This window comes from Thunnus maccoyii, chromosome 10 (genome assembly GCF_910596095.1).
Source record: "Thunnus maccoyii chromosome 10, fThuMac1.1, whole genome shotgun sequence".
In the NCBI taxonomy this organism is placed as follows: domain Eukaryota; kingdom Metazoa; phylum Chordata; class Actinopteri; order Scombriformes; family Scombridae; genus Thunnus; species Thunnus maccoyii.
In genome coordinates this window covers 26,226,980-26,239,455 of record NC_056542.1, presented here as the reverse complement: position 1 = coordinate 26,239,455, position 12,476 = coordinate 26,226,980, and the positions used below count along the sequence as shown (strand labels likewise).

Here is a 12,476-nt window from a genome sequence, read left to right as displayed (position 1 = left end):
TCAAAAAGAGGTGCTAATCATAATGCTGAGCTAGCCTTGTTGAGCTGCTAATTACCTCCATTATGAAGATGCAGAGTGCCTGATCAGAGGAGCCTCAGTGTATACATGTGTGTTTGTGTCTGTGTATACAGTGTGTGTGTGTGCATGTGTGTGTGTGTGTACTGGTCTGTGCCGATTAAGAGGGGGATTAGGCAACTAGGGGGTACGAGGAGAGGAGGTGGGGAGTGGGGGGAGGTGGTTGTGGGGTGAGAGAGAGGAGGGGTGTCCCCTTCCTGGAGACGAGCCCTGACCTTCTCATTTCATCCTCATTAGTATCTCATGTCAACAGAGCAGCCACTCCTTAATCATCTGCTATCATCCCAGGCCTGCACACATACATGCACACACAAATAAAGACACAGATAAACACAAATTTGCACACAGGGTTCGCATACAGGTGCACACACGTCCTATATACTTATTCGCAATATATTTATATATGATTTTATATGATATTTACGTGAAGAGTATGTGATGCAACATATGTTATTAGCCCAATATATTTTTTCTTCCAAAATAATCAGACCAACTTCTGAAAACTCCAATAACAATAATCCTGCAGTTACAGTGTGTTTAAAATTGTTTGTAATTATGTAAAATGCTCTTTCAGCCCTACTTGGTGAAGTGTTACCAAAGTGGCTCAATTGATTTCCCTTTTTTATTAATTTCCATAAACCAGACAACAAATCCAATAATGTGTTTGTTAGAGTTGGCTTATGAGATGCAGTGGTGGACAGCAGCATGGCAGCGTGGCAGAGGGTGGGCTCGTCTGTCTGTGTCGGCCTCGGTGCCACGGAGGCCCCTGCAGGGTCGGGGGGAGCGGGGGCTCAGGGTGCCAGCACAAATGAGCTCCATTCATTTCCCCACTTCGGCATATGGTGGCCCATTGTCCTCGGCCACAGTGGCAGAAGTGATGCAATTTGTTGGCATGTCCTGTCATTTCACAAACTGCCCATCCCACTGAGGCCCTGGCCAGCAGAAGACAAGCAAGGGCAGCTTGTTGTTTCACCCGATCCACACACAACATGTGTATTGTGTTTGTGTCTTTATATTAATCCAGAAATGGTTGAAACAGATCACACTCCCACATACATGGCAAGCATATGCAGTCATTTGCACAAATATTTTGATGAACAGATAAGAAGAAGAAAGTCTGAAACAACAGGATCAATAAGAGTAAATCTTCCTGAAGATTATAATGTACAGTATCTGTGTTAATCCTTGTTGTTTTTCATGTTGTAGCAATAGCAATATCCTTATTTACAGAACAAGATTTAATCTGATCTGGGATTTAAGACATGATAGCCTCCTTATTTAATTCATTGGTATGCAAAGACATTATCTGTGGCACCGTTATGCATAGAAAAACAAAACAACATCACAGTAAAAAATGAAATCAAACCAGTGTAGAGAACATAAACAGTGAAACCGCAGATTTATGAGGGAGAGTGATCTGGGCAGCTCAACCCTGACCTGTTCCTGGTTTCACTATACCAAGTGTGAAGCTACTGTCTGAAAGGAGAGGGGAAGGAGTCTTGTTTAACTTCCTGAAAAAGAAAACTTTTGACATGAGGTGCACAATATAACCATGCAGCAGCAGAAAGAAAGTGTCTAGACATGACTGCATTTAGGTCAGACAGAGGAAAACATATGATCACACAGTCATGCACAAAACGATGGTATATGGTGTTGACAGACGTTTGGATGGCCGAGGTCAGATGTCACTGAACCCTTTCCACACTAACGTTTGTGAGTTTATGTGTGTGCTCCATCCTTGTTTCATGGTGTAGTGTCACTCAATACTGGCTGTGCCAATTGGAGGTTTGGTTCTCATTGTCTGCACAGCGTGCAGCCACCGCTCTCTCTAGTGCACGCGCTCTCGGCGTGTGACGGGAACACGAGCTTTCCACTGAGCTCCTAAGAAGAAATCAACAGAGGAGAGCACCTTTAGACAGAAGTCAACTTCACTTCAGCCGCATTGAAGATTGATGACGTTGGTCCTCATTTCATTGGAGCAAGTGGCCCTCAGAGACTCATTACACCTCAGCAAGATTTGGAGAATGGAGTGACACTGCTCCTGATTACCAGATTCATCATTTGTATTGGATTGGGATGCTCTTTCACAAATGTCAGCTGGAGAACTGTATCAAAACTAGTGATGTGTTTTTGTGCCCTGTACAGTAAAAAAAATGTTCTCAAGGATGAACAACAGAAGATTCTGGTGAAGACAAAGTGATATCATGCTTACTTGTTTATTTGTCACACATAAGAGATGCAAAACAGTCAGATAATCCATCTTTGTCCCCCACACAAACATTTAACCAATGTGGTCTGTCTAATACCCCAATCATACATCCCTGACCTCAATCCTGGCCACACTTCTCTTCATTCACCTCCCCCCCTTGTTCTTCCAGCCACCATGCTGCAGTAACCAAGATCCCTCTTCAGGCCTATCCTTAACCCCATTTGTACCCTCCACCCCCCCAACCTGTCAGGGGCCGGCTTCCCATGTCCATCACTGGGTGATGGATGAGGTGGAAGGTCGTCACCCCACTCTTCAGAGTTCACTGATCCCATCAGCCATGCAGACACCTCCAAATCATAGTGGGGGACGTTACTGAAATCATACATTTAGAGAGAGCAACCTGAAACAAGATGTGCTGCTTTGCAAGTTTTGCTTTCAGAGAGATGTCATTTGCAATAAGTCATACTTTGGAATTTACGTTAGCTGTCATGTGTCTCTGACACTATTTTCCAAGCACCCCTTGCAGAAGGGGAATTTTCAAGTAGAGGGAAAGCTGCTTTGCAAATAAACTTTCTGCACAAATTTGATGGAGGTCAACATGGAACATCTAGAGAGGCTACACAAGTAAAAGATTGTTTGTTGTGTTAGAATTTTCAGGTAAAGTGTGATGAAATTTTGTATTTTCTTAATAACAACACTTATTTTTTTAAATAGATATCTGGCATTCAGTAGAAAAATAGGAATGATTTGCTGAAAGTCATTTTCCGTAAAACACAATGAAATTTGATTGCACCCAGGTATAAACTAGTGGAGTGTCTCACCTCTAACTGACCTGAAATTGCCTCCTGATGCCTATGGCACTATAGGAAATAAACAGTAGTCCTATAAACACATTTCACACATGTCCTGGTAAACAAAACTACACAATATGATTGGTGTTTCAATTGCTGTGGAAACAAGAGAAGGCAAACTCAGATCCTGGATAAGTCTGTTCCCAGTTTTCCAGCAACAGAACACGCAGTGGCCAAAGGAGGCAGGATTTTTCCTCACCCATATCTCTCAGTCAGACAGAGAGAGATTGATGTACTATAAATACACAAGAAAAATAAACAATACACAATAGTGTCAAGCCTTGCTGCTGACAGGGGCATAGATCAATGTTATTTCCCGCTTTTGCAAAAATACCTAATTCCCCTTATTTAATCAAGCTTCTCCTTGCTCGGGTCCCTCCAGCTGATTTATGACATCCGCTGCCTTTATGAGTACCTGTTTCATTTTCTTGTCTCTGCTCTGACACCTAAAGTGATAGGAATTTTATGCTTTTGATAACAATATGAGTTTCACTTTGGTTCGGAATTCATGACCCTGTCAGTGGCCAATAAATAACAGCAGCGTAGCAGAAACATTCACAAGTCTCCACGACAAAACATCCACCTAATGGGATTTACCTTGGGATGGAAGCAGAGAGGACGGAGCTATGAATAGAAAAAAGAAGAAAAAAAAAAGAGTGGGCAGCACAGGAGGGGACATCTATTGGAAGAACGCAGGATCATATTAAAAGGTCATGTCAGCGAGAGTGGAAGTGCAAAATGTTTTCCGGTGTCGTCTCGTCAAGATTCATAATTGGTGTGCTGTCATATGAACATTTTGATAATGTCACATGAACATAAATGTCATGCTGTGACACACCGTTCTGCAGCTATCATAAGTATGTACAGCAGGGGATCTCAAACATTTTCACGTCACGGACACTCAAGTAAAAAAATCATTACCGGGCATGGACCCCGATTTGACTTTTATCCCAAGGACCTAGGGGTGGGAAGATCTTTGTTGTTGTTGGTTTGAATTTTGAATGTTACTGTCTGCACATTATCCACCACTTATTTAGGATTTAATTGTTATTTAATTGTTGTTCTTTCTCCCTGGAGCTCCCACCCCAACAAGTTTTAAATGCCTACTGTAAAAGCTGAACTCAAATTTCTTCATCAACCCATTGGCACCCGACTGCTTCCTCCCTCCAAACTGGCTCCCTGCCCTCTACCTCCCTCCCACATTCTCTTACCCCCTCCTCACTCTTCTGGACCCCTGAGCTGGAGCCTCACTCCAATCTGTCATTAGCTGTAAAAAAAGAAAAAAAAAAGTGTGAGAAAGTAATCCACCAAAATTTCTCATATGCATATGAAAAATTATCTTCTGAATGGGGCCCTGAGGGGTTTGATAGATTTATATTGACACTTCACACATTCCATTGACAAATTGGCTGTTTCTACATTGTTGCCAAAAACCTCTGGTCACCTTGGCGATGACATTAAACCGAGCGAAAACGGCTCTTTACGTGTGATAAAGTCAAACAAAGATGACGCACTGTACCAGCCGACTATATCTAAGGAATAGGAAGTAAAATGTCAAGCATTTCAAAAGAAAGCTTCTGTAAACTGTGGTTACGGAGACTATAACGATCTCTGCCCAACCCCAATGGTCTCTTTGTTCCAGCCCCTCCTGGCCCTCACTAAGTGAATATTATGGGTCTGTGTGAAAGGAAAGTGAGAGAGATGTTTTTTTGTGTATCCCTACTTGAGCCCTGTGTGTGTTTGGCACAGGGGCCTCGAAAAAGCGCAAAGAAAAGAAAAGGCAGGGTCACGACAAGTATTCTGTGCTATAGGGGAGTGAACTGGCACAGGCTTTTGGCATGGGCACAATGCATGGTGGGATGGCAGTGCCCAGAAGCCTCCTGACAGAGACAGAAGCTGCTTGGGGCCGAACCAGTGCCTCGATGGGGCCACAGGGGAAGGGAGGGAGACTAGATCAGAAGCAGAGGGGAAAATTGAGACAGATTTTCTTGCAGGTGTTGAGATAATAGACGGACAAATGATCTAATTGTTGGAGACTTGAGCGGAGGAGGGGCTCAGATGGGTTTGGGTGGAGGTTCAGAGATCAAACAGAAGCAGGATTTAAATTACAAAGGCAAACAACATGACATAATGTAAAACTGAAAACTATGACAGAGACAGGGAGTCTTTCATATCTATCATATCACGCAGCGTGGCACTATAGGCAATGCCGGTCATTCGGTCTAGAATTTTTGCCAAAACTGAAATATCTCTATAACTGCTGGCTTGATTGCCATTAAATTTTGTACAGACATTCATGGTCCTCAGAGGGTGAATCCTATTGATTTTAGCGATCTTCTGACTTTTCCTCTAGCGCCACCATGAGGTTGACATTTTTGTTTTTTAATGAAATGTCTCACCAACTTGCCATGAAAGATAAAATATATATTCATGGTGCCCAGAGGATACAGATGATTGTGTCCCTTCACCCACAAATGAAGGGACACAATCATCTGTACAATGGGACAATGTGTTTGCCTGCTAACATGGCTATAGACTCTTTGTGTTGTTATTTGCAGTTTTTGTTTGACACAAAAGTTACTTGAAGAGAGGATTTAATAAGGAAGTAATACAAAACTGCATGCTTCTTCTTTAGATATATGGTCATTGTCTAACATCCTGGCAAATGTTTTTTTTTATCACCTACTGGAGGTCAAACCTCACCACTACATCACTTCCTATTCACACAAAGCTTATTCAGTACAGTGTATTAGTACATACTGTATCACATTAAAGGTGCAGACCTTTAACACAGAAACACATTTACACACATCCTAATCAACAATCTCCACTTTAAATTATTCAGAAACACGGTTTGGCCCTATCCATACTCTCTGGTGAGAGAAGCCAGGATATATTTGGACCATCACACTTTTAAGAGCGTGAGCTTTAACTCCCCTGGGTCATTTTCTGCTCTGGTCTTAATTGAGAGTGTTCTGGAAAAATCATTACTATATTAATGATTTAACACAAAGTAACTACCTGTTTTTTTCCAGGAGGAAAGGGAGATTTGCTTCAAATCAATACCCATGCACGCTCATTATAAGGGGGGTAAAGTTATAGTAATTAGGCAGACACCAATAACTTTTTAATGATCTTTGTTTTTAATTGCATATTATCGGGTTGCACAGACAGTGTGTTTATACCCAAATATAAGATAATGGTGAAGGGAGAAGTAGATTAAAGAGAGGAGACACCTGCAAGGTTTTTTACCTCAGCCACAACAACAACACTGATAGGTCTATGGCACGCATGAGAGAGGATGAATGTGAGCATCCTTTCTTTTCTTTTGTGCATTCTCTATCAGTTTTCCGGTAATGGGTCTGCACTGGCACACTGTGGTTTGGAAATATTTGTGAAATAACACTTCCCCTCCTGCTGTCTATCAGAATGAGGAAGTGAAAGGACGGGGCAAAAAATGTTGTGAGGAAGTTTCAGAGAAATCAAAACATTAATATGTGAGTTGAATCATGGGATGTTACAATCACGTACTTCCTGACTTACAGTACACAATCTCTGGGTATTTAAACTTTAAGTCAACTGACCGCAGGCAGCCTTATTTTGTATCAGTGATGACTAGAAAGGTATAATTTACCACAATGGAAAAAAAAGCAAGAATAATATGAATGAATATGAGGATGAAATGTAACAGCAATGGAAAGCCATCTGTTTGCTCTTAAAGGGGAAGTGGTCTACTGAAAGCAGCAGAGGGGTGAGCGTCTAACAGAGAATAGGGAGGGAGTGTGGCGATAGAAAGAGCCCAGGAATGCCAGCCTGGCAATCCAGGACTGCTCTGAATAAGTGAGACAGCCAAGAGCTTTTTTTCTTCTTCTTCTTCTACTTCTGCCTGGTGCCTTCCTACCCCCCCCCCCACCCCCCAATCCCTTCCCTGGCCTGCTTACACTGGCCCGCTCCCCGAAACACCGTGGCAGATTGTCAATTCAATGATTCCCCTGTCAGGTGATTATCTAGGAGCTTTAATGTAATCTTCCACTCACACGTACCATATTTCAATTACGACTGCCATTGTGAAACAAGCTGCATATTCAACTCACCAATTGCCCCGCTGCCGCCTCAACAATGTCAACTGTAAAAGAACGCCAGCTGAAGGCAATTACGCATGTTTTCAGAGCCAATTATGATCGCTCTCACGGTGGCGGTTATGCCATGAGCAAGGGAGTGTTTGAAAATTTTTAATTTAATGACAATATGCTCATGGTAGGATTCAGCGTGCCACCCCCTGCTCCCAGGCCTGCCATCTCAGCATCCACAGAGGGAACCATTAAGGCAGATAGGAGAAGATTATGGCCTCTCTCAAGGGCCACACTGGGAGCCACAGGGAGGGTCTCAGCAGTACAGCGTACATGGCATCCACTCATCCTCTCTGTGTGATCACAGCTGGCAGGGCTGAGTCCAAGCTAGAAAGGCCGGCTGGTTAGCTCGTCTTCTAGTTTGGAGTATGCCTGCAGAGGGAGCATAAACTCACACATTACCACAGCAGGCCACAGACTGAGAGAAGCTGTAGAGAGAGATCAAAGTCTGCTCGGCAGGGCTTCGTTCTTCGACATTTCTCAGATGCAGACTCGACAACATTGGGTCTGAAAGCTTTCGGAAGCTTTTGTCTTGAGCTTGATTTTACTGTTTTTGCTTCAAACTGTGAAAACCAGTTCAAAAACATGTTCAAATCAATGTACATAACACATAAGTGTGTGTAAAAGTGTCTGTCCCTCCATAAATTGCACAAATGTTTATTTTTTCAATATTTACAGTAGGGCTGCTACAAATTATTATGTTCTTTATCAGTTAATATGTGGGTTTTTTATTAATCAATTAGCCTTTTAGTCTATAAAATGTCAGAAAGTATGGAAAAATCTCCAAGGTGATGACTGTAAATGGCTTGTTTTGTGCAACAAACAGTCCAAAATCAAAATGAATTCAATTTGCAGTGATATAATACAGAGAAATGCAGCAAATCCTCACATGACAAGTCGAAACCAGCAAAACTTGCTTGATAGAAGAGCAAAATGACTAATTGATTATTGAAATTGTTGGTTGCTCTGTTATTTGACAATCAACAATTTAGTAGTAGTAGTAAAAGGTAAACTTACCTTTATCCACGCTTTTTCAGTAGATCATGTTATTTCTTTTTAAGTAAATTCACATTCTACATTTTAAAATGTGATATGAAATAGTAATTCAAGAAGGAAAATCAAGAGTTATTGCTATTCTGCATACATTATTTCAAGCCTACCAACCAGATTATAGATAACCCAGGTTTTTATTTACCGTAACACTAATAATTATACTGTAGTGGTTGTAGTGATAGAGAATATCTTCCATAGTTTTGGGCAGCTGATTTAAAGCGCCATTGTTCAAATAACAGAATGCAGGTTAGATCTGAGCCTCCCTCCCTCTCCCACTGGGATGTTTGTATAAAACCCAGTCAGTTCTCAGGGGTAGAGGTTGACAGGAGAAGACATCGCCCCAGTCCCTGGGAGATTGGCGAACACAACACATATATTAATGCATTAAATGTGTTGACTGTGTTCAGCTCAGAGATGTAGGAGGGAGAGAGAGAGAAAGGTTAGGGGGAGGGAAAAAAAAAGCTGTTGTAATGTATGGTGTTGTCTTGTATAGCGTGTCTGGCAGCGGGGGGGTGGGGTTGGAGGAGTGTCGGCCAGATTATAAGGCCTGTGGTGAGAGATGAGGGATGGCTGACTTGTAAACAAGTGACAAGCGTCCTGGATGACAATTCCTAATCCATCATAGTCCTGTCAGCAGTGACCGGTGAGGTGACGGACAGGACCCAGGAGAGGGGACAGCTGCTGCACGTCAATCCACATCATAATTTGAAAAGCTTTTCCACATGAGCTGAAAACGGAAAGGGGAAAGAGAGGGAGGAAAGAACTCATACACCCTGCTATCTGCAACCTCCTCCTCAATCTACTTCCTTACCTCCATCTCACCTTTCTTTCTCCCTTTCTGTTAAGGACTGAGATGATGTAGTGTCCTCTTCCTTTTCAGACGGTCAACCAGAAAACTGTGGCATCCTTCGTGCCTGCATTAACTTGTCTTTGCTGATGAGATCATAAACACATAGACGATGTAAACACATTGAAGATATGATCACCAAAACACCCACAGATGTATTCAGACAAATTTCTCTTACGTATTTCTAACTTTAAAAAGTTAGTTACTCAAGTTAGTTTTATGAAAATAACTTGTTGAAGTAATGTTGATTTGTTCTATGTCAGAAACATATCATCACCATATTTTTTTTTCTTTAGCAGGGTGTTATACCCTTTAAGAATCTGACTTTTTCTCAGTTTTTACATTTGTTCAAACAAAAATTAAACACTGTAAATAAAAGTGTTATAAAAGTGTTTACCTTTGAGGGTTTTTTTTAAATTAGCTTTACTTCCTCATTGTGTCCCATGACCCCCCACTGCTGCAAGTGTAGAATAAGAACAATAATTGTAATATAATCAAATTTTTCCTTTAAACGCTTTATTTCCTTCTGACCTTGCTAAAACCCACATATTGAAGTGGTAACCATTCCCTTCATCATAAACAGAGCTTGATTTGATCACGGTGTGAAATGCAGAAATGGCCATAAAACATTGTTATGGCTCCAAATAAGGTGATATTTCATGCATGAACCAATGTAAATTCCCCTTGTTTGCAAAAAAAAAAAGAAAAAAATCATTAACAGATAAAGAAATGTACATTATATTAAACTGATTTTATCTTCATTAACAGAAATCCAAATAGACTGGTTTGTGATTTGGGATGGGTAGTGTTCTGAGATAGGTAGGGTCTCTGGGGTCACAAAAAGAAATACTGTGTGATTTTCTTTAGTGGAACCTGTCATCAGAATGTTGTGTGAGCTGTTAATGAGGGCCTGGGGTCTGTAGGACCCCAAACAGAACACCAAGGTTAAAACATTTAATTCTGAAAAATAAATAGTTGTTGAAAATCATCATATACAATTCTTACTCTTTGTGATACTGTGAAAGTGATATTTGTGGCAATTTGTGTTTTAGAAAAATCTGATTCTACCAGAGATGCATTTTAAGGTCAGGACTGTTGTAAATACAATCTAGACTCAGTCCAGATACAGGTGTAAAGAGGCCCTATGAGTATTAATCTTCCTCTTGGCTGTCGGCGGACTGATTTAGTCATCCATGTTGGGTCAAGGCCCTCATTCTTTTCTTAAAGACCAAGCTTCCCTGCCAAACCGGGATTTCCGATTGAGGGGCCTCAATAACAACTTTGATGTGGACGGCGTCCTAGAGGGTGAAGTGAAAGGCAAGAGGGAGGAGGCCCGCACAATGGCCTGACCTTCCTACTGCATCTGCACAGATCACACTCTAAATGGTCACATTGATGCCGCTGCTTAGCTCTTTGCTGGGAGTCCTGATGGAGCCAACTGGGACACAGCAAAGCCTGGGCACCTGCCAACAGACAGGGACAAATTGATTAAGCTCTCATTGCATTTAACCCGCTGCACTTAGCAGTTAGTTCTCTTTAAAGCAATGCATAAGTAAACTGTAAAGGAAGTCTATTTATAATTTCTGTTCTGTTAAAACAAAGTCCTCTTTAAAATATCTACTTTTCATAATATTTTTTTGTAATGCACATATCAAATTTGGCCATAATTAATGTTTGTTCCTGATTTCTATTGTTTTCTGATTATATTCGCTTATGTTTTTACTCTATTTTTGTTATCATCTATTATATTACATCTTGTATTGCTTCACACAATCATTGAAAATGTTGGCCTTCAGTTTTGTTGGCTCAGTTTGCAGAGACACTTGTGAATAAATACACAGTCAGAAGAGACTGCTTCCATTGTGCCAGAGGCATTGTCACTCTTAATGATGAAGGTGAAATTAAAAATCCCTCCAAACCATGTTTTCTTTTACCTGAACAACTTAATGAAAACAACTCATGAAGACAATTATTTCTATAAAAGTATTTGGAGCCGACACTGTTTCTTATGAGGGAAGGGAAAGGTTTATTTTCCCTGTGGGGGCCACAAATTAGGCTGAATAGGTGATGTGGTTCACCTTCACTGAAATATCTGTAAACCTTTTGTCCTGTCAGGTGTAGCACCGTAAGACACACGCAACTCAACTACATGTGTGTGTTTTACTACCTCCTGCATTGATGTTACAGAGAAACTAAAGTGTGTGTTTGAATCTTTAAATACAAGTGAAGTGGCACTGCCAAGTTTAACCTGCCACCTTCTGGTCATACACTTTCATTTTACATCAGTCTATGCACAGATTTTTTTTTTCTCTGAGACAACCACAATTTTTAAGCTTCATCACAAGCACACACACACATACACAAATGCACTTACACGCATTTCCCCCCTCATAGATGTTTTTTTCTGTCTTGGTCATATACTTAAGGTCACCACAAGACAAGAGTGGGAAGAATCAGGGAGCAAAAGGCAAAATGGTTTGTGTCGATTTAAGCAAGAGGGTAATAAGAGGAGGGGAAAAAAATCAATAACAACATAAAATTGATTTAGTGCGTGTCATAAAACATAAGTAAGTGCTCTGAGATGGAGAAAACTGGAGTCTCAATTTAATCTGCGCAAAAGCTGCACTGTACAGATGAAGTGATGTGAAGAGAGAGAGAGATAGGAAGATAAAAAGGAGAGTGGGTGGGAGGTAAAAAAAAAAAAAAAAAAAGGTGGAGGGAGGACAGAAGAGCCCACAAGATAGAGAGAGAAAGATACAATAAAATCTAAAAGACAGACACTTAATTGTCATATTAAAGACTCTCTCCAGTGCTCGGCAGAGTGGAAGGTTAGCTCCCATTCATCATCTGGCTAACAGCCACTTGAACGAAATCACAATTAAAATCTGCTCAATATTGTCCCAGGGACGTTTTGCGAGCATTAATTTTTTCCCATTGATTCTCTACCCCCCATAAATCAGAAATGTTGCAGTGCATGTAATGGTTTATGGAGAAAGGATTATGGTGTTATGAAGCTAATGTAGCAGAACCGTCTCATTTACACACAGCCTCCCTGGCCGTCTTACAGGGGACAGAGTTATTACACTATTACACAGCCTATCACAAACACAGCACTGACACTGTTTAAAAGCTACATGTAATTGGACAATACTGTAGATTTACAACATTTATGATCATAATAGCAATGTGTCAAAGGATTTTGTTTATTACCAGCACTTTAAGCATAGGTGGTATGGCTAGGGAGCTGCATGAGTGGGAAAATACCGTACTTAAAGGGTCAGTTTACTCAAATTACAAAAATATATATATAT

At 41.0% G+C, this 12,476-nt stretch overlaps 1 long non-coding RNA gene across 1 annotated transcript in view; it reads left to right on the top strand.

Annotated features, from left to right (window-relative positions):
• Nucleotides 1–9,435, top strand: part of LOC121906184 — a 62,716-nt gene extending 53,281 nt beyond the window's left edge. The window contains exon 4 of the long non-coding RNA XR_006098564.1: nt 9,199–9,435. This is a non-coding gene — a long non-coding RNA (uncharacterized LOC121906184). The remainder of the gene's footprint in view (nt 1–9,198) is intronic.
• The last annotated feature ends 3,041 nt before the right edge of the window (nt 9,436–12,476 follow it).